The 25059-nt window shown below is 49.8% G+C and overlaps 1 protein-coding gene across 3 annotated transcripts in view; it reads left to right on the forward strand.

Moving 5' to 3' along the window:
• The first annotated feature begins 3858 nt into the window (after positions 1–3858).
• The window catches only part of Jakmip1 (janus kinase and microtubule interacting protein 1), a 100290-nt gene continuing 79089 nt past the window's right edge, over positions 3859–25059 (forward strand). For all 3 annotated transcript variants that reach the window (XM_059275774.1, XM_059275776.1, XM_059275777.1), the window contains exon 1: positions 3859–4045. The gene's annotated coding sequence lies outside the window, so the exon portion shown is untranslated. The remainder of the gene's footprint in view (positions 4046–25059) is intronic.

Consider the following 25059-nt stretch of genomic DNA (forward strand, 5'->3'; position numbering starts at 1 on the left):
CTCATTTACCACAGCCAAGGCCCACTTCAAAGGTTCCTCCATCACATGGGTCCCCATGGCTAAGAACTACCTGGTCTAGTTATGGTATCTTCCCAACTCAACTGGGAGCTCCTTGAGTGTGTGTGTATGTGTGTTGGGGTGAGAGTTGAATCAGGACGCCCACCCTAGGGTTGGGACCGTGAGAGGGTCTGCAGAGGTCCTCAGGCCAGAATGTTGTCCTTGATCTCCTTCACTCTGTGCTGAGCTGCAAAGCTGACGTCACCTGGTGAGTAACCCCACAGTGGGCTGAGCACCCCATTCTCCGAGCTCCAAGTCACCTCCCCATCTCATCACCCTCAACCGTACTTCCTGGAGCTTCTTGAGAGAAACCATGACACCCATGAACTCTCGGTTCCCCTCCCTCTGGGTCCCCGGCATATCTCTAGACGATCTGTGCACACAGCAGGTGCATGCAGTCTGCTGGGAGTGCCCTATGCATGTCAAGCCACACTGAGCGTGGAAAGGATGTAGAAACCACAGAAAGAAGTTATTCTTTACTTGGACGTCACCAACCGTTCCTACCGGTCCTCGGTGGTGTGCTTATGCTTGCCCTTTGGACTCACTGCAGCAGAGTTGGGGCAGAAACAACAGGAGGACTAAGCCCTTTGGGGAGACCTCTTGAGGGTCCCGTGCGCATTCATAAGGCGTTCCTGGATGCTGCGGGCAGTCTGCCCAGAGCCGGTGAGGGAGAGTTGCAACTGTAGCCTTTGCATTCTGGTGGGGACATTTGCAAATTCCTACAACCTATCTGAAGCCGAATTCTCCCCTACAAAATAAAGAAAAGAAGGGATTGGGGATTTAGCTCAGTGGTAGAGCCCTTGAAGGCCCTGGGTTCAGTCCTCAGCTCCGGGGGGGGGGGGGACAAAATAAGGGAAAGAAGAGGCCTTTCTCCAAGAAATTTGAAGCACTAAAATAATGTGTCAGTTATCCCCAATGTTTTATACCGCCTCAGAAGGGGCAGCTGCCCTCCCTCCCTCAGACATGCGGACTGCTCGGGGTTTGGGAGCTGTCTGTCTTATAAATGCAGTTAGCTTGGCTATTTCGCTGATGGACCTGATGGACAACCTTGTAGTTCTAGCCTTGGGTCTGAGCGTAGTAAATGGTCTCTGGAAGGCACACCCCAGAACAGATGAGAACAAGACAATAGCGCCCTGCCCTCCGGCTGCTGGCTGTACCAATTATGTCATATTGTCTAAGGAATTCACCCTTCCTGCTGGTGTACTAGCAGGAGGTAATTTCTTTTATCTCTATTTTTTTTTATTATGGATGTGCATGCATGTGGGTTCACATGTGTGCATGTGTATATGTGTGTGCATACCTGTGCCTCCTCCTCTCAGGTTGACATCAATTGTCTTTCTTTCTTCCTTCCTTCCTTCCTTTCTTTCTTTCTTTCTTTCTTTCTTTCTTTCTTTCTTTCTTTCTTTCTTTCTTTCTTTTTTTCCAGGGCCTTGCGCTTGCTAGGCAAGCGCTCTACCACTGAGCTAAATCCCCAACCCCTAGTTGTCTTTCTTAATCATTCCTCACCTTCAATCATTACATATGGAAGCAGGGGCTCTCACTGAACCGTCTGGGCAGCCACTTTGCTCTGGGGAACGCCCTGTCTCTGCCTCTCAGGTGCTGGGATTACAGGAGAGCCCTCGTGCCCAGCCCTTTTATGTGGGTTCTGGAGATCTGAATTCCAGGTTTCATGCTAATCGGTAAGTGCTGTACCTGCTGAGCCATCTCCCCAGCCCGGAGCGCTCATCTTGGTGTGGGCAGAGCTGTGCACAGGCTTCAGAGCAGTAATTGCTTAAAAGCTTTAGAACAGTTCTGGCAATGGGAGCTGCAGAAGCGGCAGCTCTTACGGCTCGTACATATTTCCTCATTTGTACTGGGTTCTGTCTAAAGGGAGGAGGGTATAGATTCTGTCGCAGCACTTAGTTATTCTGGCAGAATATATGTCATCATTTCCCACCTCAAAGTGTCTGTCCTGTTCAGCACCTGGCAAGATCATCCACGAGAAGGTCAAGGACAAAGAGGAGTTCACGTGTGCAGAGTGTTTTGGGAGGGGAGCGTGGCTGTGCTCTCCTGAATGCCCATAAACAACTCTCACTCCAGTGACAATCGGATCTGGTTTCTGAATGTGTTAATAACATATTCAGAGTAGCAGTTTTTTGTTTTTCTTCTCAGAAATTGTGTTTGTGGTGGGAAATTGAAATGTCTGGTGATATTGGAAGCACAGTGTCAACCGGAATATTTAGAAATTACCATTTTATGCGATGCCTTGGTGGTGTTTGGTTTTGTCCCTGTGCTTTGGTCTTGGAGGCCGTGGCTGGATGTGCAGGAAGGAGCCTGGCTGCTCATCTCTGTGTTCTTGGCATCTTCTGTGAGCATGCCAGCACCGAGCTGCTCAAAAGGGTAGGAAATAAAACAAGAGGCAGCTCTTCCTGCAGCTGGGAAGTGACTGGGCTTTCCTTCCTGACTTACTTAAAGCTATAGGTCTGGAGCAAGTGCCTTTTCCTCTCTGGGCCTTGCTTCCTTTGCTGTCCAATGCTGAGGAATGCTTGCACACTGCCTGGTACAGTCTTGTCCTGGCTGCTGCTCCTGAGTCTGGAAGCACGATGTCCTGAGACACTTGGGGCCATCTTGAACTGCTTCCTCACATGCTCTCTGGCGCAATGGACAGGTCTCCTTTTGCAGCAGAGGTGGTTGGGTGTGGGAATTGAGAGACCAGGTTTCCTGGTGTGTGTGTGTGTGTGTGTGTGTGTGTGTGTGTGTGTTCTGCTCCATCCAGTTTGCACCTGTTGGGCTGTCAGGAAGGTGGAAGAGGCGGGCCATGGTGGATGGGCCAGGTCTCCTTCTGGGTTCCAGACTTACTGTTGCTTCTGCATTTGTGGAGTGTTCCCTGGGGCCTGTGCTGTGGCTTCCTCCATCAGGCTCTCAGCCACCATGCCCAGAGGAAGCAAGACACCTGGATGTAACAGTCATTGAAGGGGGAGTGCTGATGAGTCTGGGACCTGGGATGAAGAGAGCCTGCTTCTGTCTGCACACCCTTGTGCTTTCGGGTGGGTCTGAGGAAACTGACCACAGACCGCTGAGCCCAGGGAAGAGCAGGACAAGATTCCACTCATGACAAAGCATAAAAAAAGGTTTGAGAAGCACCTTTTTGAGTTGCGGGTTTTTTTTTTTTTTTTCAGAGCTGAGGACCAAACCCAGGGCTAGGCAAGCGCCCTACCCTACCACTGAGCTAAATCCCCAAGCCCTTGAGTTGCTTTATGCTCTCCGAACACACCTGCTGATTCTATTGTTTCCTGAGAACTTGCTGTGCTGAGGTGAACTTGGTCTTCTTAAACTGCAGCCTTCCACCCCCAAGGCTTCCTGGCCTGTCCATTATTTGTGTGCTCTGGAGCAGAATCTCTGTCCTGGAGAGAACTGATAGCCAGTGGATGGTTTCAGTGGCCCTAGCCCAGCCCCGGGGTTGGTGGAGACAGCTATGGCTGTCCTTGTAATAGGAAGCCATTGGGTGTGAGTTAACTTTGGGTGAGACTCGGGTCAATGGAGATCCCTTTGAGAGGTCACTAGACTATGATAGGAAAGGTTGCTTTCCTGAAGGTAAGGTAGCCAGGTGTTCCAATTGAAGAAAATGAGGGATATTATAAAACATTAAAGGATGGACTTAAAAAAAAATCTATGTATTTATTCATTGTGTGTATGTGCCAAATGACTCGCTCCCAGGTTTTTTTTTACTTTTCCGGAAGGGCGGGGCAGAGAGCAGGGAAGGGGCGTGGCCCAGAGAGGCGGGTTTCTGACTTTGAAAGTCAGACCGGAAGTCAGGCTGTGTGTACCGGAAGTAGAATCAGTGTGTTAGGGCTGTTAGAGTTCATCGACTTCCTTTTCTCTTTAAAGTTGCCTGAGGTTGAGTGGCTTGGCAGGGTGTAGGAGGCAGATGGACAGTGGGGTGCGGAGAGCAGGGTCCGAAGGCAGGTGGAGCCGGGCGCCCTGGTGGCCCAGAGGACCTGGCCCTGACGTAGGTAGTGGCTCTGGAGGCCACAAGGGTCGCTGGTGTGGGGATGAGTGTTCCCTGCATCATTCTGTCCTGCGAGGGTGGCTTTGCTTCGGGCTAATGCCTTCACCCATCCAACAATGCCAGGTCTCAGAGGCAACGCCCTGATAAAGGCCACAAGACAGTAAGAGCAGGAGCTGGGACTTGACCCAAGGTCTGGAGTGAAGTCTTGGCTCTTTTTCCTGCATTCTGCTCTGTCTAGGGAAGCCCCAGGGTTTCAGGGCCTCTGGGTCAGTGTTGGCAGTCACCAAGAGCTTGCTGAGGCAGCCCTTACTATGAGTGAGATGGGAGTAAAAACAGCTGAAGGGTGGGGGTAGAGGGTATGTATTTAGATCCTGCCTCCTCGTGTATTTAGGGGCTAGATACATTCCCGTTGACTTGGTGTACATCTGTGTGGTGAGGAGTGGACCAGATTGCCTTTCTTAAAGTCCCAACTCTGGGACCTCTTAATCCACAGCAGCATTTCCTAAATATCTTTTTGCTTGGTAACATTGCTTGATATGTCTATCATTTCTTTCCCACCCAAAGTTCCTGTGTGGATTCACAGTGCTGACGGAGTGCTGGCCCTAAGGTAGAGCCAATCTTCATGACAACAGGCTTGTGTCACAGTGGTTATTTTACAATAGGCACCATTTCTTTCTGGCCTCAGTAGACACCAATGTTGCTTCCAGGCTTACCCACTGGGGACACCAGGAAGGGAGCCCTGCTGCTTAGCAGGCCTGCCTGTGCTTCCAGGCTGAGTTCATGAATCCTTCTAGAGTCATCTAACTTCATTGAGCCTCAGTTTCTCCATTGTTGGAGCTGGTAATCTCTGGCCTTGCTGCTACCCACTGCTGATTGAGTCCAGGTGATGGGACACAGCTCTGCTTCCCCACCCTGCAGAGAGGTAGTCCACAGGACGACTCAGAGCTTGGGAACTAGCTGAAGATGCTACCACAGTATCAGCGCTTCATGAATTCTCTGCTTGGGCTGTAAGTCTTGTCTTCCTTGACCTAATTGTTCACATCTACGCCTTGTCTCAGACACTTTCTTACTGCACCAAAGGCACAGCCTCCTCTCTGTCTTCCGCTCCCCAGGGCCTGCCCTCTAGGCAGACCTCCATGTTGGACCTGGAGCCATGGCTCTGAAGTATGAGGGATTTTTCTTTCCAGGCATACACCTCTGGGTGGCTTTTTTTAGCCTAAGGTCAAGTTCAACCTTGTAGTGATATGTCGCAGGGCACAGAGCACAGGGCACATGTTCCCCTCCGTGCCTTTAGTGTCAGCCTCAAGCAACAGCAGGGAGAATGTACTCCTAAGAGCCTGAGTGGAACTTGGACCCTGCAGAGGGTTCCAAGCCGAGATATGGGTGCTCTGACGAATCTTAGGCCCAGCTGGGGAGACTGTTAGAAGAAGAAGGAAGAAGTACAAGCAGGTTATTTTTAAAATAAACTCACTGTTTTTTAAGGCTTGCTATAGGCAGTGAGTTGTGCCCTGACTGTTGCTGGGAGAGCATCAGGGCTGCAGGTTAGCTGTATTTGGATTGCTGTTACTGGAAAGATGCCCCCATAGAAGTGGCCTTAGTTGTGGGAGTCTTTTGTAAGAGTTGTTTCTTTTCTTTCTTTTTTTTTTTTTTGTGAGGTCTTATGTTTTTGATGAGGTACATGTGCATGAGGTCCCTCCCTTCCAGGATGCCTGACTCCATTTTGTTAAGGCTTTCTAAAAGTGATTCTGTGGTCAGTTTACAAACTTTGACGCTCTCATTATGTGTGTGTGTATACCCGCTGGTGGGGGCCACATCTGCTTCAGAGAGGGTAGGGGTCTTGAGGGACCAAGGTGATCACTGTGTGACTGTTTAGCCTTTTAACCTCTTCAAGGCATTTCTGAAGCACCTGTTCCTTTAATTGGGGAAAGCCTGTGCCAAGAGGGCCGTCTTCTGCATGTGTGGCAGAGAGCCACACCCTGGTAGCTGGCTGCCTTGTGTGCTCAGGGAGGTGTGTTAGGGCAGTGTTCATCTGGCTGGGCACAGCTGAGACAGAGCTTGCCCAAGGCCAGCCTGGCTGGGGCAAGCCCTTGGCTGGGATCAAACTCCCCACTGCCACCTGTTCGTGGCACATCTGGATGAACGGAATGCCTGGGGCTCCTGAGCGTTTATGCTTCTAGGTATTATTGCCACAGTATTAGTTACTTCTCCTTGCCGCGACTGCAGACCTCACAGGAACAACTCAAGGGCAGCCGGACTCACTTTGGCCCCTGGCGTGAGAGGCTGCAATCCATCATGGAGAAGGTGTGGTGCTGCTCCTCAGTGATAGGAGTATGAGGTAATTGCTTATACCCTGGGGCACGCAGGAAGCTGAGACCTCTTGGAGGGAGGGCAGGGTTGTAACTCTCTGGGGCCACACTCTAATGAACCACTTCCTCAGGCTAGGTCCTGCCTCCTGAGATTCCACAACCTCCCCAAACAGCACCACCAGCCTGCAACCGAATGTGTGTGCATGCACATGTTTGTGCACATGTGTGGGGGCATCTTACCTTCAAGCCGTAGCACACCGTGAAGGTTCAGAATGACAGAATTAATCATAATATTGCAAACAGGAATAACACATTGACCTGGGCTCCCTCTGCTCTGCTCCCCTTTGATGCTCTCTGGGGCTCTGTGGAGGAGGCACACACACTCAGAGAGATGGCGAGTCTCTTGTTGAATGCACACTTGAAGATAATTTCATTGTGTATTCAGTGTGCATGTGCTGTGTCCTGTAAAGACGCTTTCATACATAGAATATTGTACGTCTAGCGCACCCTCCACTTTTCCTCTCCCTTTCCTCTCTTCTTCTCCCAAGTCTCCTCTGCCCCTCGGGCAGTTTAACTTCTACTTTCACGCCGTACATACACCGGTGACTTTGGGTGCTATACACAGTCTAGGAACCACAAATGAGACAACACATAGTTGTCAGTTCAAGACTAGTTAAATGCACTTAATGCAATAGTCTCCATTTGCCCCCATTTGCTCGCAAATGACACAACTTTGCCCTTTGTGGCTGAAAGCCATTCCACGTGTGTGTATATGAACAACTTTGAAAATCCCTTTTTGTGCTGGTGGACACTCAGGCTGCAGTGGACAAGGGTGTGTAAGGATCTCTGTGCCATGCTGACGGAGTTCTTTGGGTAAATACCAGGAGTGGTATCCGGGTTATATGGTAGACACAGTTTAGTTTTTTTTTTTGGTTTTTTTTTTTTTTTGGTTTTTCAAGACAGGGTTTCTCTGTGTAACTTTGCGCCTTTCCTGGAAGTCGCTTTGGAATCCAGGCTGGCCTCGAACTCACAGAGATCCACCTGCCTGTGCCTCCCGAGTGCTGGGATTAAAGGCATGCGCCACCAACGCCCGGCCCAGTTTTAGTTTTTTGAGGAACTGATTTCCATTATGGTTTGGACTAGTTTACATTCCCACCAGCTGTGTGTAAAGATTCCCTTTTGTCCACACCTTTGGCCATTTTTTTGTTGTTCTCTCTCTCTCTCTCTCTCTCTCTCTCTCTCTCTCTCTCTCTCTCTCTCTCTCTGTGTGTGTGTGTGTGTGTGTGTGTGTGTGTGTATAGGACAGAGAGGGCATCCAGTGTCCTGATATTCTTTCAACACGGTGGCTCACTGAAGCTAGAGCCAGGCTGGAGCCAGCTAACCCTAGCAATCCTCCTGCCTCTCCTTCGCACATCACTGAGGTTAAGTGGCTTATGTGGCCATGCCCTGTTTTTTTATTTGGGTGCTAGGAGTCCAGACTGGGGTCTTCAGGCTTGCACAGCACCCCAGCTTCCTTCTCCCCCTCTTATTGTATGTGGTTGTTTTTTTTAGTGGCTGCCATTCTCCCCGGGGTGGGGTGGAACCTCAGTGGAGTTTGGATTTGCGTTTCTCGGGTGGCTGGTGAGGTTGAACAGTTTTGGGGGTGTGTTCGTTGGCTCTTTGTTCTTCATCCTCTGAGAACTGTCCTTCATTTCATCAGCCCATTTGTTGATAGGGTTGGTTAGCTTCTGTTTGGTTGTTAAGTTCTCTGTATAGTCTACATAGTAATTCTTTGTCAGATGTCTAGCTGACAAAGATTTTCTCCCGTTCCGTAGGCTGCCCCCCACTCCACTGTCTCTTCTGCTGTGCTTCTGAAGTTAGTTAGTTAGTGGTCTTGTTCCCTGACAACTGGAATCCCATTCAGAAAGTCCTTGCTTATGTCAAATCTTCTTCTTCTTTTTTTAATAAAAATTATTTTAAATGTAGGAGTGTTTTGCCTGCACGTGACTGTGCACCACTTGAATGCTCCAGGAGACTAGAAGAGGGTGTTGGATCCCCTGGAACTGGAGTCACAGATGGTTGTAAGCCAGCATGGGGGTGCTTGGCACTGAGTCTGTTTCCTCTGGAAGAGCAGCCAGTGCTCTTACCCACCGAGCCATCTCTCCAGGCCAGCGATGCCGAGTCTTTAAGTCTGGTCTCTGGTCTTCCCTCTGTCATTTGTTTCAAGTCTCTTCGTAGTCTTCGGTCCGTTTGGAAAGGCCAGAGACAGGGATCTAGTTTCATTCTTCTCTGTGTGAACATCCAGTTTCCCCGGCACCCATAGTTGAAGATGTTGTCTCTTCTCCAATTTGTGTTCTTGGCATCTTGGTAAAAATCAGATGGCTATAGCTGTGTGGGTTTGTATACGGCCCTGCTATTATTTTTAAATTGTTCTTTTATAATTTCATACATACTTCCATAAAACGTACTTGGAGCCTGTTCCCCTTTACACCCTCATCCCCTTCCTCCTCCTCTTGAACCTCCTCTTCTTTCCAAGTCTCCTTACTTTCAATTCTGTGTGTGTGTATGCATATGTGTGTGCGTGTGTGTGTGTGTGTGTGTGTGTCCCACTACATTTAATAAGGGTTGCCTATATGAGTATGGATGGGGGTTATTTACTTGATGAATAACAACTTGCCAATAACTACACCAAGGGGAATATGACCCCCTCCCTCTCAGCAACCATTAACTGCCTCTAGCTCCTTGGGGAGGAGTGAAGCTGTGTGAGCGTCTCCCCATCCCTACTGGAATGTTGGTGGCCCAGTCTTGTGTCGGTAGCCACTATGGCCCTGAGCTCACAGGTTCAACAGTCAAGTCATGTCCAGAAGACAGTGTTCCATGACACTCCTCCCTGTCCTCTGCAGTATCTTACATTCCCTCAGCCCCGTTTCTGCAGAATTCTCCCAGCCGTTGAGGGGGTGACATAGATGTCCAGTTTAAGGGCCGAGCACTCCACAGTTATTCTCAGCACGTTGTGGGTACTCTGTGATTGCACACTGTAGTGTCGCCAAGGCTCTGCAGGGTGACTTGAACTCAGGCGTGCTGTCCCCAGCATGCTTCTTGCATCTGCTCAAGGTGGTGTCTCCCAGTGAGGCTCCCGGATGCCTGCTCTGGAGCTCACACGCTTGTGCCCTGGTGTGATCACATATGAGCTGTGTGACTTTGGGGAAGTTCATCTGTCTCTCTGAGCCTTCTTGGCCTCAGCCGTCCTCTGCAGAACAACAAGTCCCCTGCCTGTCAGTGTCGCTGCCCGGATCGTCCTCACTTCAGCATCTGAGGCGGTTTAAGAGGACTTGTAATAGGGCCCGGGTGAGGGGGCCTTCTCCAGGCATTTGGGTCTGTCCTCGGGGAGGTAGGGGAGAAAGCACACTCTGCGACTGTATCCAACCGTCTTCTGCTGCACAGAAGGCAGTGGCACCTGCCTAGGTCAAGGGACACTGGATCAGAACTCACTGTGGTTCCCAGTGGTCCAGGGGGGCAGGTGGCTGCGTGGATGCAATTTGGGGGAGAAGTGGCAGGGGAATAGCAGAGGAGGGTGACAGAAGCAACTGCCGCCGCCTGGCTGGGTGTCATGGTCTAGATGAGGGCACTCTGGGCCCAGAAAGAGACAAAGGGATGAGCTAGGAGGGTCTCTTTTAGGAGTGCCTTGAGGTAAACTGGAAGTGTATTTATTTTATTATTTTTTTGTGTGTATGTGTGTGTGTATGTGTGTGTGTGTGTGTGTGTGTGTGTGTGTGTGTATGTATGTATGTATGTGTGTGTACATATGGAGGTGGGGGAAGCATGTGAGTGAGCACCTGTACCACAGCACATGTGTGGAGGTCAGAGGACAACTTTTAGGAGTTGGTTCTCTCCTACTATGGGTTCCGGGAATTGAATTCAGTTCATCAGGCTTGTGTGGCAAATGCTTTTACCTGGCTGAGCCATCTTCTTAGTCCCGAGAGAGTGTGTTTAACTGTTCTCCAAGAGGTTGTGAGGGAGTTCTGAGGCTTTGCAAATGTGGAAACTGTGGCTTGTAGCAGCAGTATGACCTTCTGTGCTAACCCAGATTGTCCAGAGATACATAGCCAAGTTCCTGGCTCTGAGCCACACTTCCACATCCCAGGGATAGGCCCATCATGCCTAAAGGCTTCTTGAACATGGAACCTGGCGTTAGCCAGGGGCTTACGGTCACGTTACTCCTCATTTGTCAAAGGCCACAGTTGACCTGATGGTACTGGCTTTTCCCCTGTTGTCATTATGTTCTGTGTGTCCACTTAGCCATTCTGGGGACGTTTGTGGCTCACAGTTGCACTGACAGACCGCTCTGAGGCCTGGGTCAGGGACAGCATCACTTTGTGATGTGGGACAATGTTGTGACATGTGGGCGGGGACAAGTGTATCATCAATGGAAGAGTGTCTAGTGTTGGTAATTGTTCAGCTGTCCTTCAGTGTGTGCGGGGAACCAGTTCTACCAGGTGCTGAAATCCCACGGTGCTCCTGATGGGGCTGTGTGTGATGAACCCCGTGTGCACCCCACAAGCCTTTAGTCGTCTCCAGGTTTTGTGGGATACTTGGTGCAGTGGAAGCCTGTGCAAGGCGCTTGCTCCAACCCTGTGTTGTTCAGCGAGCAACAAGGAAAAGTTTATGTGTCAGTACAGAGGCAATTAAAAATACTCTCTGTGGTTGGCTGAACTCACAGATGTGGAACCCACTGTCATGGTGGGGGCGGGGATGGACTGTTTTGTGATTTTATATCATCCTTGGTCTTAAGATCAAAGTCACAGTGTTCAGGATGAGAAGTCACGTGTCTGTGACTTAAAAGAGATTATAAAAATAGGCATTCTGTGCAGAAATGCATCTTCATAGGCGAGGGAAGCAGCTGTGGAGAAATGTGGGCATTCGGGGCTTCCAGATGTAGGGATGGGAAGTTCATTTACTGTTCTAGAAAATTCTTTGTAGCGTTTGAAGTTTATTGAAGTAAGTTTTAAAAATGTGTTCCTGGGAGCAAAAATATACTGGAGACATGGTTGCTGTGTCCCCCGACCCATCCCTACAGTCTCCCCTTCAGGTCTCAATCACGTTGAGGGTTTGAAGAGGTATCATCCACTCTCCTTCCTGGGTGGCTCCTTGGGGACCAGCACTGGTGTGAAGGCAGGAGCTTCTGACTTTCGCCCTTTCTGTAGAGACAGCACCATTTTCAGAATGTCTGTGTTGAGACTCCCAGATTTTCATTTTTTTTTCTACATTTTCCTTCAGTGTTTTTGCTAACACATGTTTATTGAATATTTCACATGGGTTGGGGCAGGACTTACAACAGAGCAGCAGTCAGCTTTGCTGACGTCATAACAAGTGGAATAGCCACCCATGTTAGAGGCTTCAACCCGTGGGGAAAATTTCGGTCATCCTGTGGCCTGAGTCCTGTCCCCAACACCCGCCACCCAGCACAGATTCGCTAAGGAAGCCAGCCCAAGGACAGCCAAGGCTCTGCCCAGAAAAGCAATTGCTGCCTACTGCCTGGAGGGTCATAGTTCTCGTCTCTGGACCACTGTACTGAGGGATGTGTGAATGGCATGCTCCTTTACATGTTGGAGAAAGTCAAGGGTTCTAGCATCCATTGGGGGTGCAGATGGCTGATGACAGATTTGATGGGGTCAGTTGTGGGGCTGTAAAAAAAATGAACATGCCTTTCCTTTGTCCCCAGGCCTGTCCCTGTGGGAAGCCAATGCCAAGTGGGACCTTCCCACCTTGAGGGACATGTGCAGACATGCAGATTCATCTCAAAGGGTGTGAGGCTGGATTTCTTCTTTTTGTCATTTGTCCCTTGTGACCCTGGTGAACCTCCCAGGAGACCGGGTGAAGATGTGCCTCTTCCAGGGAGTCCAGGCCCTGAACTCCATGCAGTTATTGTGAGCTGGCTCTCAAGTGCCTGGAGTATAAACTCTCATCACTCCGTCTGCACGGTGGATCTGGGTGTGCTGGGGAAAGGCCATGGGGTTCAGGGGGGAAGTGAAGGGTTTGGGAGCTGAGCTAGCCACTGAACAAGAGCCTGCCAAGAGTATGGCTTTCTTCTCCAAGCTCTGAGCCCTGGAGACAGGGGGGGGGCAGAAAGTCACTTTGGGGAGCATGGCCTTGGCCATTCTGGGACTCCTGTGCCCTGACACTGGTGATCTGTGTGGGCTGGGCTGGCAGGAAGCAACTGATAGATGAGCCAAGGGTGGACCTCTCCCCTCCCCAGAGTTTAGAATGGTGGTATCTGACATGATGGAAGGGAGCCCACGCCAGGGCCAGAGCAACCTGGGTTTATATGTGGGCCTGCTCTGTGCTCTTTCTTGGTCAGTCCTTTCTTATGAGAGATACTGTTTCCTTCAGCTGGGGCGTCTTCGTTATGTGCAGATCATCAGGTCAGCACCAAGAGACAGGCCACTGCCCCTAGAGGGAAATGGAAGGTTGGCAGGATGTTCAGCTGGGGGTGGCTTTCTGGCCAGTGGAATCAACAGTGGCCTTTGCTCTGAGCATCTTTCCAACACATCTCCACCCCACCCCCATACGTGAGAGTAGAGGGCGTGGGGCGCTCCAGCATTGAGGCTGCAGAGAGCAGAGACACAGCCGTGTTTTCCAGGGCTTGCCTTTGAGAGACAGGAGCTGGGACTTCCTGGTGGCATCTGTGTGTCTGTGTTTGTGTGTGGGTCTCTGTCCATGGAGGAGTGATTATGGCCCTTTGGGAGCCTGTGGATAGCGGTGCAGTATCCACTTTTCTGTTGTTGTTAGTAGTGATAAATTCCAGTGTTGTTCAGTTATTGAATGTAGGCATAGCTTTGCAAGAACATTCCAGATAAGCATCACTACTTAATAGAGGCACGGACAGAGCCACACAATGACTTTGTAAACTCAGAGCTCGTGATGCAATCACCAGATGAGCTCTGACTCCTGGATCTGTCCTGGGGATACAGTTGGAGTCTTGGGGTGAGAGAGGTCTGGACCCACCTTCGAGTCCTTCTGGTTGGGTGAATCAGCGCAATTTAATATGTGAGGGTTTTACCTTTATTCTCTTGGCCTTCCATATGGAAGGATCCTGACAGGGTAGACATGGTTTTGTCACAGCAGGCTCTGCAGAAGTTCTCCATCCTCCTGCCTCCGCCTCCTACGTGCTGGGGTGACCTGAATGGTGGTGGATTTCTAAAAATGTGTTATTGTGTGTGTGGAGGGGGTGGTGCGTGTACCGCGACACATGGGTAGAGGTCAGAGGACAACTTTGTGGGGTCAGTTGTCTTCTTCCACATTTACATGGGCTCTAGGGATGAAGCTTAGGTCTCTAGGCTTGCCAGGCAAACAGATTTCCCTGCTTAGTCATCTCCTGGGCCTGGTGGTGCTGTTTTGCTGTGGTGATGACTGAAGTGCCGGTGCTGATGGTGATGCTGATGGTGATGGTGATGGTGATGCTGATGCTGATGGTGATGGTGATGGTGATGGTGATGCTGATGGTGATGCTGATGTTGATGTTGATGCTGATGCTGATGCTGATGCTGATAGTGATGGGAATGGAGGTAAAGAGGGTAGAGCGAAGACTGTGTGCTCTCAGCCTGCTGTGACACCCCACCCACGGTGAGATTACCAGTCACAGTCTCCCTCCCCTCTTGCTGGTGGTGGGTAAGCTCTTTGGAGAGGGACCTGCGGGGCGCTCCCTTCTACCATTATCCTGTGGGACGGTGTGAACTCTGTAGACATAGTAAACCTCCTTTGAGCTTGTTTTCCATCTAGGAAGTGGAAAAGGTAAAGGACAGTCGTGCACCACTTAACATACTCAGAGAGATGATGCACTGTTAGGCGAAAACATCACAGAATAGTTCCACAGATGAGGCAGCTACAGTATCGCCTGGACGTAGGATCTCAGGGGACCACTGCGTGTGCATGCCCATCTGCCGTTGGTCACACCGTCATTGTTGAGTACATGACCATGCTTGCTACTGGGCAGCTGTTCATTGGCAAGAGATGCCAGCTGGGGGTAGGTCTGTGGGTCTAAAGCTCAGCCCAGTCCTGGGTGGGCTTCCTGTGGTTGGAGCTTTGAGGGAAATAGCTGCCCTCCTGTGCTGTGTTTAGGTGGTCAGTCTGGGTAGGGTGTTGCTGCTGTCTGGCCTTGCCGTCCGGGCCTGGCAGCTGGCCTGCCTTGCTGGATTGCTCTACTGTGTTTACCTCGCCAGCTGTGACTCTCAGCAGCCTCCCAGCACTGCCTCCTACTGTACTCTGAACCCCACTGTCGCTCTTTACACATCTGTCTTCTCTGCCCTCTCCCCAGGCTGTGACTCTGCTTATGTCTCCACATGGTTGGGTGACAGTGAGTTTGGTCAGCTCCAGGCTGGTTAAGTTGTCCAGGACAGGAGCTCTGGCTTGCTTGCCTGACAGTTAAAAGTCACTTGAAAATAAATCTTGCACACACACACACACACACACACACACACACACACACACACACACACACACGAAGTTCTATGGTGCTGTAACAAATTGCCACAAACTGAGTGTCTTAAAACAGAACTACATTTCTGCACGTTTCTAGAGACCAGAAGTCAAGGTCAGAGTATGGGAGGGCTGCTCACTTAGACGGTTCAGGGAGGACCCTTCTTTCTCTGTCCAGTGTCCGGCAGTGGTAGCAGCCCTTCCGGTTCCTGGGTTTGGGGAGGGCCCTTCTTTCTCTGTCCAATGTCCGGTGTGGTAGCAGCCCTTCCAGTTCCTCCACTTGTGCGTGCCCTGCTCCCCTCTCTGGTTCCTCTGTGCCTGACTCTGGGTTTCTTCTCAGAAGGACAGAAGCCACTCTGGATTTGGGCCCTAAAGCAACATGTCCCACCTTAACCAGTTGCAGCTCAGTGGTCTTGTTTCCATGTGAGGCCATATTCCAACTGGAAGGACATGAATTTCAGGGGAAATCCTGTTGAATCCAGTTCACATGTACCCCTGTATTATGAGACAATAGCTTTATTGAGTATTCATCCAAGCTTGGTGCTGTTGGCCTGAAATCCCCTTTGACGTTGGCCTCAAAGATACCGAGAAAATGATGAGCTCTGACCTTTTGACCTTTGATGTCTGCTCTCCTCCTTCCTCAGCATCACCCCAGTTTCTTTGTCTTGCACCTTCTAAGCATTCTCTTTTCCACAGCACCTTCCTTCATTGCTGTGGAAGGAAGGGTTGACTCTGGCTCAGAGTTTGAGGGTCCAGCCCACCATGGCGGGGAATTTATGGAGGCAGGAGCCTGAAGCTGCTGGTCCTGTTTCACTTGCGGTCAGGAAGCAGGAAGAGTGTTTAGGCTCAGTTTACTCTTTCTTTTTAGTTCATTCCAGAACCCCAAACCCGGGGAATGGTGCTGCCCACATGGGTCTTCCCTAACTCAATCTAGAACCCCCTTTCACAGACATGCCCAGAGATTTGTCTTCAAGGTCTTCCTAGGTTTTGTCAAGTTGAAAGTCTACCCCCAGAGGTCAGCCTTCACCCTGTGTGGTGAAGCCTGGACACTAGGAAGCCTTCCTTGAAGGATGTATACAGGCAGACATCCTATGGTCCAGTGTTATCTCTGCTCTGTTTCTGTCTTTCCAGTTCTTTGCATCAAGCTCTGACCACGGGTGGGGAGCCTGAGTGAGGCACCACTTAGGGCAAACCCGGGTGTGGGGCTTGCTGGGTGTGGTCCCCTGCCCTGTCCTCCTTCAGGCAGAGGAGGGAGGCAGAGCAAGAAAAGTAGTTGGGGCTGCATCTGAGAAAGCTGGGAGCTGGAGCCCTGTGCCATGCTGCTTCTCCACCCCCAGACCCTGGACTGCGGCCTGTAACTTTTCTGAACCTGAGGATGCAGCCTTAGCTTTTTCTCTGAGATTAAAATTATCCACAGGAAGCAAGTGGCTGCACTCATGTCGCTACTTCAGCAGAACAGTCTTTGGGACTCTCCTACACTCAGGTGCCTGTGATGTTTTTGGTGGTGCTTTAGAGAAAGGTAAATCTCACTGTCCAGTGGCAGAGATCATGGAGGCAGCTGAGGCTGACGTGTGTAGAGCTCTTGGGGAAGGCGGCTAAGCTGGAACTCCAGCCCCAAGGGCCTGACTCTCGCTTGCTTTGGTGACCTGTGCCCTTACCTCCAAAGAAGGTGAGGACTGCGAGGGATCTTGGGCTGTAGACATGATTCCTTGCCTAGCCTTCATCCCACTCCATCTCAGGGAGCATTTGGCTCTTACTGCTATGGAACTAATGGCAGATTAGGGAGTTGTAGTCACTGGCCAAGAGTGTGGGCTACCGGACGGTCACAGCAGGACCAGCAGGTATTGCAGGTCAAAGCTGATATGACAGTTGTGGCTCCCCAAAGCCAGGCATTGGAGAATAGGCCTGGGGTGGAGCTCAGAAGGACTTTGGCCTTCAAGGAAGGAGAGGGTGCAGGGCTCCTAGAAGTTGTTGCAGTTGGAAGCTGCAGAGGAAGGCAGAGGAGAGACTTGGGTTTGCTTCAGATATGCGATTGTCATCTCAGCAGCTGCTCCCTGCATCCCCAGGACGAGCTGGGTGGAGGCTGGAAGGTCAGAGGTGGCGTCAGGTTTGAAAGTGCAGATGTGTGAAGGGAGTGTGCGGCTGTCTGTTAGCTGCGCAGGCACCGGGATCACAGCTTCATGTGAATTCTCCACTCCGTTAGCTCATTACATCAGAGATGCTGTCGGTGGGTGGGCACAAGCATTTTCGGGCCAATAGTAAGAGGAGATGCTGCTGCCCGGGACAGGGTGACAGCACACTGGATTGCAGAGGTGTTACACAGGGAGAGATGGCATGGTGGGACCACACAGGACATGCACGTGCTTGTTTGTCCGATCACTTCTGAGGTCAGGTGTGCCGGTTAGTGTTTGCCAGCTGGACATACACCTGGTCATATTTGGGAAGAGACAACTTCAAATGAGGAATTGCCTCTATCAGATTGGCCTGTGGGAGCTTCTTCTTAATAATGGATGTGGGAGGGCCCAGCTCACTGTGGGTGATGCCGTCCATGGGCAGGGGGTCCTGGGTTGTATAAGAAAGCAGGCTGAGTAAGCTATGGAGAACAAGCAAGGAAGCAGTGTTCCTCCATGGCCTCTGCTTCTGTTCCTGGTTCCAGATTCCTGCCTGGGCTTTCCTTCATGATGGACTGTACCTGGGACATGTAAGCCAAATAAACCCTTCCCCAAGCTGCTTTTGGTCATGGTGTTTACTATAGCAATAGGAACAGCAGACTTTCTGCCTGCCTGGCTTCATGTTGGGCACACGGAGTGTCAGCAGATCCTGTCAAACAGTTTGTGGGTTGATGGGTGCACCCAGACACGGAGTTCTTCTTAAGTGCCCATGTGCCAAGCACCGGCAACCTTGTCGTGGTTAGTGCTGCTCACCGAGTGTACCCAACATGGCAGTCAACGTCCACTTCCCAGTAACAATCTATGACGTTACTGTGCAAAAAAACCAACATGTAGCAATGTAGGTTGTGAAGCTGGAGTGTGGTTTAGAAGCAGAGAGTGCATAGCATGCACAAAGCCCTGGTTTAAGTCCTAGCAGACCAGTCTTCAACCTGTGGGTTGAGACCCCTTTGGGAGTTGAAAAATCCTTTCACAAGGGTTGCCTGAGACCGTTAGAAAACACAGATATTTACATTATGATTCAGAACAGGAGCAATATTACAGTTATGAGGGAGCAATGAAAATAATTTTATGGTTGGTGGTCACCACAACATGAGGAACTGTATTAAAGGGTCACAGCATTAGGAAGGTTGAGAACCATTGCCGTAGCACCACAGAAATTTGATTCCCAGCACTATAGGCACAGCAACAAAACAGAAATTTAGGCAGCCAAGCCCTGCTTCCAAATGTGCCCATTCCTTTCCCCTGGAGCGGGACCTGAGAGAGTTTAATTCTAAACTCGATGTAGGAAGAGAGTGTTAATGAGGGATTGCCTAGTTAGGTTGGTCTGTAGGCATGTCTATGGGAGATTGCCTTGATTATGTTAAGCGTAGTGGGAAGATCTGTCCACTGTGAGTGGCACCATTCCCTTGGCAGAGGATTCTGAGTTGTGTAAGAGTGTATGCTGAGCTGAGCTGAGCATAGTATGCATCCATTGCCTGCTGTTGACTGGATGTGACCATTTGCCTCAGGTTCCTGCCAGCTTGACTTCTCCACAGCGATGGACTGTAACCTGGAACTGTGAGCCAAAGAAACCCTTTCTCCCCCGAGATACTTTTATCAGGGTGTTTTTATCACAGCAACAGGAAAGGAGACCCAGCAACTGCATCATAATAAGCACATGAGGGATCTGAGAGGCAGGATGACAGATCAGAATCTGAGCAACAGAGCTCCAGTTTAATGGCCTCATGTTCTACAGGCATTCTCCAGTGTGTTTAGTCGATGGCTAGCAAACCTGAACTGGTTTGCTTTCTCTCCAGGGACGGCTGTGTCTCCTCTTTGTGGGCTGGGGTCACCGTGGAGGGACGCTCTGGACAGGAGCAGCTGCACGTCTGTGTGCTTTTGATGTTAGAGAATCTGACTTCATTGTTCCTGATCTAGTGTCAGCCTGCCTCCCTGACACTGTCACCAGATACATCCCCGTCACATGCTGCCTGGGTGTGTGTTCACATCCAACGGCTTTTCTTCCTGCCGCCTGAGGTGGGCCGCAGATTCCTTTACACACTAGACAGGAAAGGTAGGCTGTTGAGAACCCGGTTCTGACCCAGCTGGTCCTCTCTTCTCTCCTGCCTGTGTGGTCCGTGCCGGTTGATTTTGTGGAGCTGTGAGAGGTGGGGCTTGAGTGGGCCTTTGAGGAGTGAATAGGAGTTTTTCACATAGAGCAGGAAGAAGGAGCCAGATATACAAAGGCATGGTTGCATGTACAGGGCAGTGTCCAAGGTTCATTCTGCCTGGGGTGAGGCCTTGCCTGGAGGGTGGAGAATAAGGAAATTGATGTTAGACAGAGAGGCTCCAGGAGTCTGGCTGCAGGGCTGGGTGTGACTCCGGTGTGCAGTGGAGCAAGTGCACTAGAGATCTTGGGAGGCTGATCAAGTTTCTGAGAATCTACACTATTCCCTCTCTAGGCAGAAACGTACCCCTCCCCCAGTTCATTTTCAGACTGCAGACATCTGACAGACTCCTTGCCTAATTGCTCAGGGCACAGAAGGCTTCCTTTCAGTTATTTGGCTTGTGAAGTGAGGGCCTGGAAGGGGATCCGTCTGTTGCCTCCGTAGGAAGCCCCCCTCCCCTCTGAATGCAGACTGACACCCTAGTGGGTTTCTGTGAAGCAGTTTTGATGTGCGGTGACTAAATGATTAACATAATGCAGCAAGCTAAAATGCAGGCGGATTAGCCACTCTGCACAGCTGTGGATGTGCTGGTCATCTCTGCGTCCACCACCCCCTGCTTCACCCTGTGCCTTCTGCTCCCAGAGCCCGAGCCGGAATGCAAACCCTCCCACTTCCCCAGAGCACACGTCTGCGCCTTCTCACCCCGGCAGCCCGGCTGTGGGACCAGACACAGTTTGGGTGGGCTACCAAGATGGGCCTGGCACTCCGTGGCTTCGTATCATATGCTGTGTACAAGCCCCGGGTTAGACTCTGTGCGTGCAAGTATGGATTCCAGACTTGGAGAGCTCTCACTGGGGAGGGATATTGCCACCCTGAGTGCTTTCTAGAGACTGACTGCTTCAGTGGGTTCGATAAATTTTTGGGCTCAAGTGACCCGAAGTCACTTGACGTTAAGTTTCATTTTAATATGTAGTGTGTTCTAGGAGGAATGTAAGCAGCCTCATGAAATGTAAGTGAACTCATGAAATGTTGCTTGAAATAGGCTGGATTAATGTGTATACACACACACACACACACACACACACACGCATTTAATTTTTAAGCTTTACTTCATTTTATCTTATTTATTTTGTGTGTGCGCATGTGCACCACACACCGCATGTGTGGAGGTTAGAGGACTTATGAGAATGGGTTTCCTGTCAACCATGTGGGGTCCAGGGATTGAGGTCGAGTCATTGGGCTTGGCAGCAAACACTTTTACTGCCAAACTATCTTGCTGGTGTGTGCATATATGTGTGTGTGTGTGTGTGTGTGTGTGTGTGTGTGTGTTTTAAAAGTGAAGAATCTTAAAACTTAGACAAAGGAAGATACATTGTACAGAGGGGCACAGAAATGTTTTAGGGTTGCCCAAGTACTCTGTCTACTCTGAGCTGTACTCTAACACTGTGAGTGACACTTCAGGAAGACTGATTTTAAAAAGTAACGCAGGGGCATCGTCACAAACAGTGAGCTAGCATGCAAGCGTGAGGTCCTGAGTTTGGAACCCCTGAATTCACGTAAAGAGCCATGTGTGGTGGTGGGCCTGTTATCCCAGGGCTGGGGAGGCAGAGGTGGGAGGATCCCTGGGACTCCTGTCCAGCCAGCCTAGCCAATCAGTGAACTCCGTCTTCAGGGAAAGATCCTGGTTCAAAAAACAGTGTGGAGAGTGATAGAAGACACCACTGACCTCTGATTGCCATGTGTACATGTATGTATATGTATGTATATGTGCACCTACACAAACATGTATACATTGACCTCTGGCCTCTGTGTGCACACATATGTATATGTGCACCTGCATAAACAAGTACACACACATACTAAGTGAATGCTGGGTTGGAGCATGGTCCAGTGGTAGAGTACTTACCCAACACACACAACACCCACCCTCTGTCCCCAGCACCACACACACAAAAGTAAGTGCCTTTTCATCACTGTGGTAAAGTACCTGGCACATTGAAGAAAGATGCATGTTGGCTCACCATTCTACAAGTTTCAGGTTCAAGGTCAGCTTGAGGGAGACAGAGCACTGGTCACGGCAGAAGGAGTGTGTGGTAGGGAAGGGTGAGAGGGAGAGGGAGGTTGTAGTAATGTAGTGACAGCAGCAGCTGTGGGTGGTTGGGGACGGCACCTTGGGCCTGCATGGTCTCAACTGTGCTGACTATAGTCTCTCGATTATTCTCAAAATAGCACTGTGGTCTAGGTGTGACTATTTAATCCCATTTTGCAGATGGGGAAGTTGAGGTCTAGACAGGAAACAGAAGTGCAGAGGTCTTGCCCCAAACACTTCACATTGCTGTCCATCTTTTGTCCCTTTCGTGTGCAGCCTTCAGAGCACTTTCAGTGTGAGTGATAGCCCCAGCCAGGAAAGCTGTAAGGCTCAGGCTGGCATGAGGTCTGAGAACGACCAGGTAGGGGTGGGAAGCCCCTGACCAGGCATCCAGGGGAGGTGATGTTAAAGCTCACTGGCTAGGCTGAGGGTGCTGGGTCTGGTGGACTGTGAGCAGTGGGTATTTAAGGGGAGGTCACCTGGGCAGGGCTGGAGGCCCACAATGGCACCGTGGTCCTGGAGGATGCAGGCAGAGGTCTCTGGTCAATAAGGAAGGCAGCGTGTGATCTTAGTCTTGTCATGGAAGCCATATGATCTTGAGAAGGTCACATGAACTTGCTGAGCCTCTGTTTCCCATAAGTAACAGGACAATGACAACGTATAGCACAAGGGAGGTGATACTTGCTGGTGTCACTCCTTGTGTGTGGTCTGGTGTGGACATGTCACAGCTGGGAAAAATTGTTGAGCTTGGGGGCTAGATGATGGAGGGTGTTGACTCCCAGGCTAGAACACCTGGACTGTCGCTGTAGAGTGAGTGAGAGTGGGAGGCTGGCATAGAGGTTTCTGGGACAAGACCCACTTTATATAGTCTCAGCCTTTTTATGCTGGTTGATCGAGGGCCACCAGGGGCCGTGTGCCTCTGTGTGTGTGTGTGTGTGTGTGTATGAGAGAGAGACAGAGACAGAGACACAGAGACACAGAGAGAGAGTGATCGAGTGATCGAGTGATCTGAGGCCACTAAGGAGGACTGCTCTGGTGTGGGTCTGGGGACCTTGCTGTGGAGACATCAGTACTGCGTGGCTGCTGTGGAGGCGGGCATGGCATGGCTGTGCAACACACACTGTCTTTTCTCAGAGGTATCCAGGGAGATAGATTTGCAGAACTGCTTTCTCAGAGATGCCTTTTAATGATTTTTATATCCTGCTGATGGCATCAGAGCGATTTTCCTGGCCAGTGGGTTTCAGGAGGAAGCCAGGTAGATGCTGAGACAGGTCTCTCTGGCTTGGGGTCTATTCATCAAGATCGGCTGGCTGAGTGCAGTAGCCACGGCTTTGGAGGTGGGCATCTATTCCTGGAGGAGGAAACTGCTCTGTTCAGCAGACAGGCCATGGACCTGCTGTGTCAGCCCTGGGCGGGGCCTTGGGGATGCAAAGGGGGGGCCTTTGCTGATGATGCCTGAGGGAAGTTCACTCCAGAACAGCGGAGGGCCTGGCATAGACCACCCTGAGGGCCAGCACCATTTCCCAGCCCCTGAACATGGGCAGCCTACTTCATTTCTTCCCCCCTTTTATTGAAAATAGATTTTTTTCTCACATAATATATCCTGGTTATGGTTTCCCTTCCCTCTACTCTTCCCAGTTCCTCCCCACCTCCCTTCCCATCCATGTCTGCCTCCTTTCTGTCATTATTTTCTAATGAGAAAACAAACAGGATCCTAAAGGAATATAATATGATATGGCATAATATAATATAATATAATACAATACAATATGATATAATATAATATGATAAAACAAAAACTAACACATCAGAATAGAACAAAACAAACTGAAGGAAAAGAGCCCAAGAAAAGACACAAGAAACAGATATAGACACAGAGACCCACTAGTTCACACACCCAGGGTTCCCATAAAAACACTAAACTGGAACCCATAATATCTATGCAAAGGACCTGTAGAGTAAAAAGAAACAAAAATATATAAATAAAAAAGAAAATTAAAAATGAGAATAAAAACAAACAAATCCAGCCCTGACACAATGTTATGAGAAAACTCCAAAGAGTTTGTTTTCTGTTGGCCATCTACTGCTGGACATGCAGCCTGCCCTTAAGAGGAGTTTGTTTCCTCAGTGAGACTCACCTGGAGAAAACCAGATTTTCATTTGCAAGTGGTTATTCATTGGAGATAGCTTCTGGATTAGGGATGGGGCATGAGTGCACTTCTCTTTTGAGCTATAGGACTGCATCTGGTACAGTCCCCTGCAGGTCCTGTGCATGCTGCCTCAGTCTCTGTGACTTCATATCTTCATAAAGCCTGCTGATTTAGAGGACCTTGTTTCCTTGGTGTCCTCCATCCCCTCTGGCTCTTACAGCCTTTCTGCCTCCTTTTCCACTGGGTTCCATGAACTCCATGGGGGAGGGATTTGATGGAGACATCCCATTTAGGGCTGCATGTTCCAAGATCTCTCATTCTCTGTTTATCGTCTGGCTGTGGTCTCTATCTGCTGCAGGATGAAGTTACTCTGATGATGACTGAGCAAGGCACTAATCTATGAGTTTAGCAGAATGTCATTAGGAGTCATTTTATTGCTATGTTCTTTTAGTAGAACAGTAGTGTTTGGTTTCACCCTAGATTCCTGGGCTATCGAGTCTCAGGTTCTTGGTCACCCAAGAAGTGTTGGGTATGGCTTCCATCTCATGCTGTGGGCCTTCAGTCAAATCAGGTAGTGGTTGGTTACCCCCACAAGCTTTGTGCCACTATTGCCCTAGCATATCTTACAGGCAGGACACCATTGTAGATCAAAGGGTTTGTGGCTGGGTTGGTGTTTATGTTTCTCCTTTGGTAACACGCACAGTACCTTTCTGTACCAAAGATGCTATCATGTAAGGGTGAAGGCTCTATGTAGACACCAGCTTGAGTTCTCCATGTTCAATAAGTTGTGTGGCTGTTGTCTTCAGCAATGGGGCCTTGCTGGCAGTTTGTGGGAGTAACCGGTAGTCTTGGAAATAGCCTGGGTCATTTGAGGGGTTCCCTTGGGACTCCTTTGGCCAACAACTCAATTAGATGTGACCCTATTTTTGTGTGGAAGCTTTATTTGGTGACAAGAGATGTCCAGTTGGGGCCTTGTGTCCCCCATTATTTGGCAATTTCATTTGGATCACTTTCATATATGTATATATTTTAGGAAGCTTCTACTGTATTAAGTCTCTATACTATCCCTCAAATGGCCCTTAATTTTATCTTTCTCTCCTCATATTCCTACCCTAGTCTCCCTCTACACTCCCTCCCCCCACTTGGTCCTCTCATTCACCAGTCTCTCCCCATCCATCCATCCATCCATCCATCCATCCATCCATCCATCCATAATTATCTATTCTATTTCCCTTTCCTAGGAAGATCTAGCTACCCCCTCCACCAGTCCATTACTCTATACCTAACATCTGTGGTTCTGTGGATCGTAGCTTGGTTATCATTGACTCAACAGTTAATATCCACATATAAGTGAATCTGTGTCATATTTGTGTTTCTGACTCTGGGTTACCTCATTAGGGTGATTTTTTTCTAGCTCTATCCATTTACCTGTGAATTTCATGATTTCACTTTTAAAAAAACAGCTGAGTAATACTCTCTTGTGTAAATGTACCACTATTTTCTTTATCCATTCATCTGCAGAAGGACAACTAGGTTGTTTCCAGTTTCTGGCTACTATGACTAGAGCAGCAGTGAACGTGGTAGGATGAAGTGTCCTTTGGGTATATGCCTAGGAGTGGTAGAGCTGGATCTTGAGGTAGATTGATTCCAGTCTTCCTAAGGAATGGCCACACTGATTTCCATAGTGTCTGTACAAG

This window comes from Peromyscus eremicus, chromosome 10, assembly GCF_949786415.1.
Source record: "Peromyscus eremicus chromosome 10, PerEre_H2_v1, whole genome shotgun sequence".
Taxonomy (NCBI): Eukaryota; Metazoa; Chordata; class Mammalia; order Rodentia; family Cricetidae; genus Peromyscus; species Peromyscus eremicus.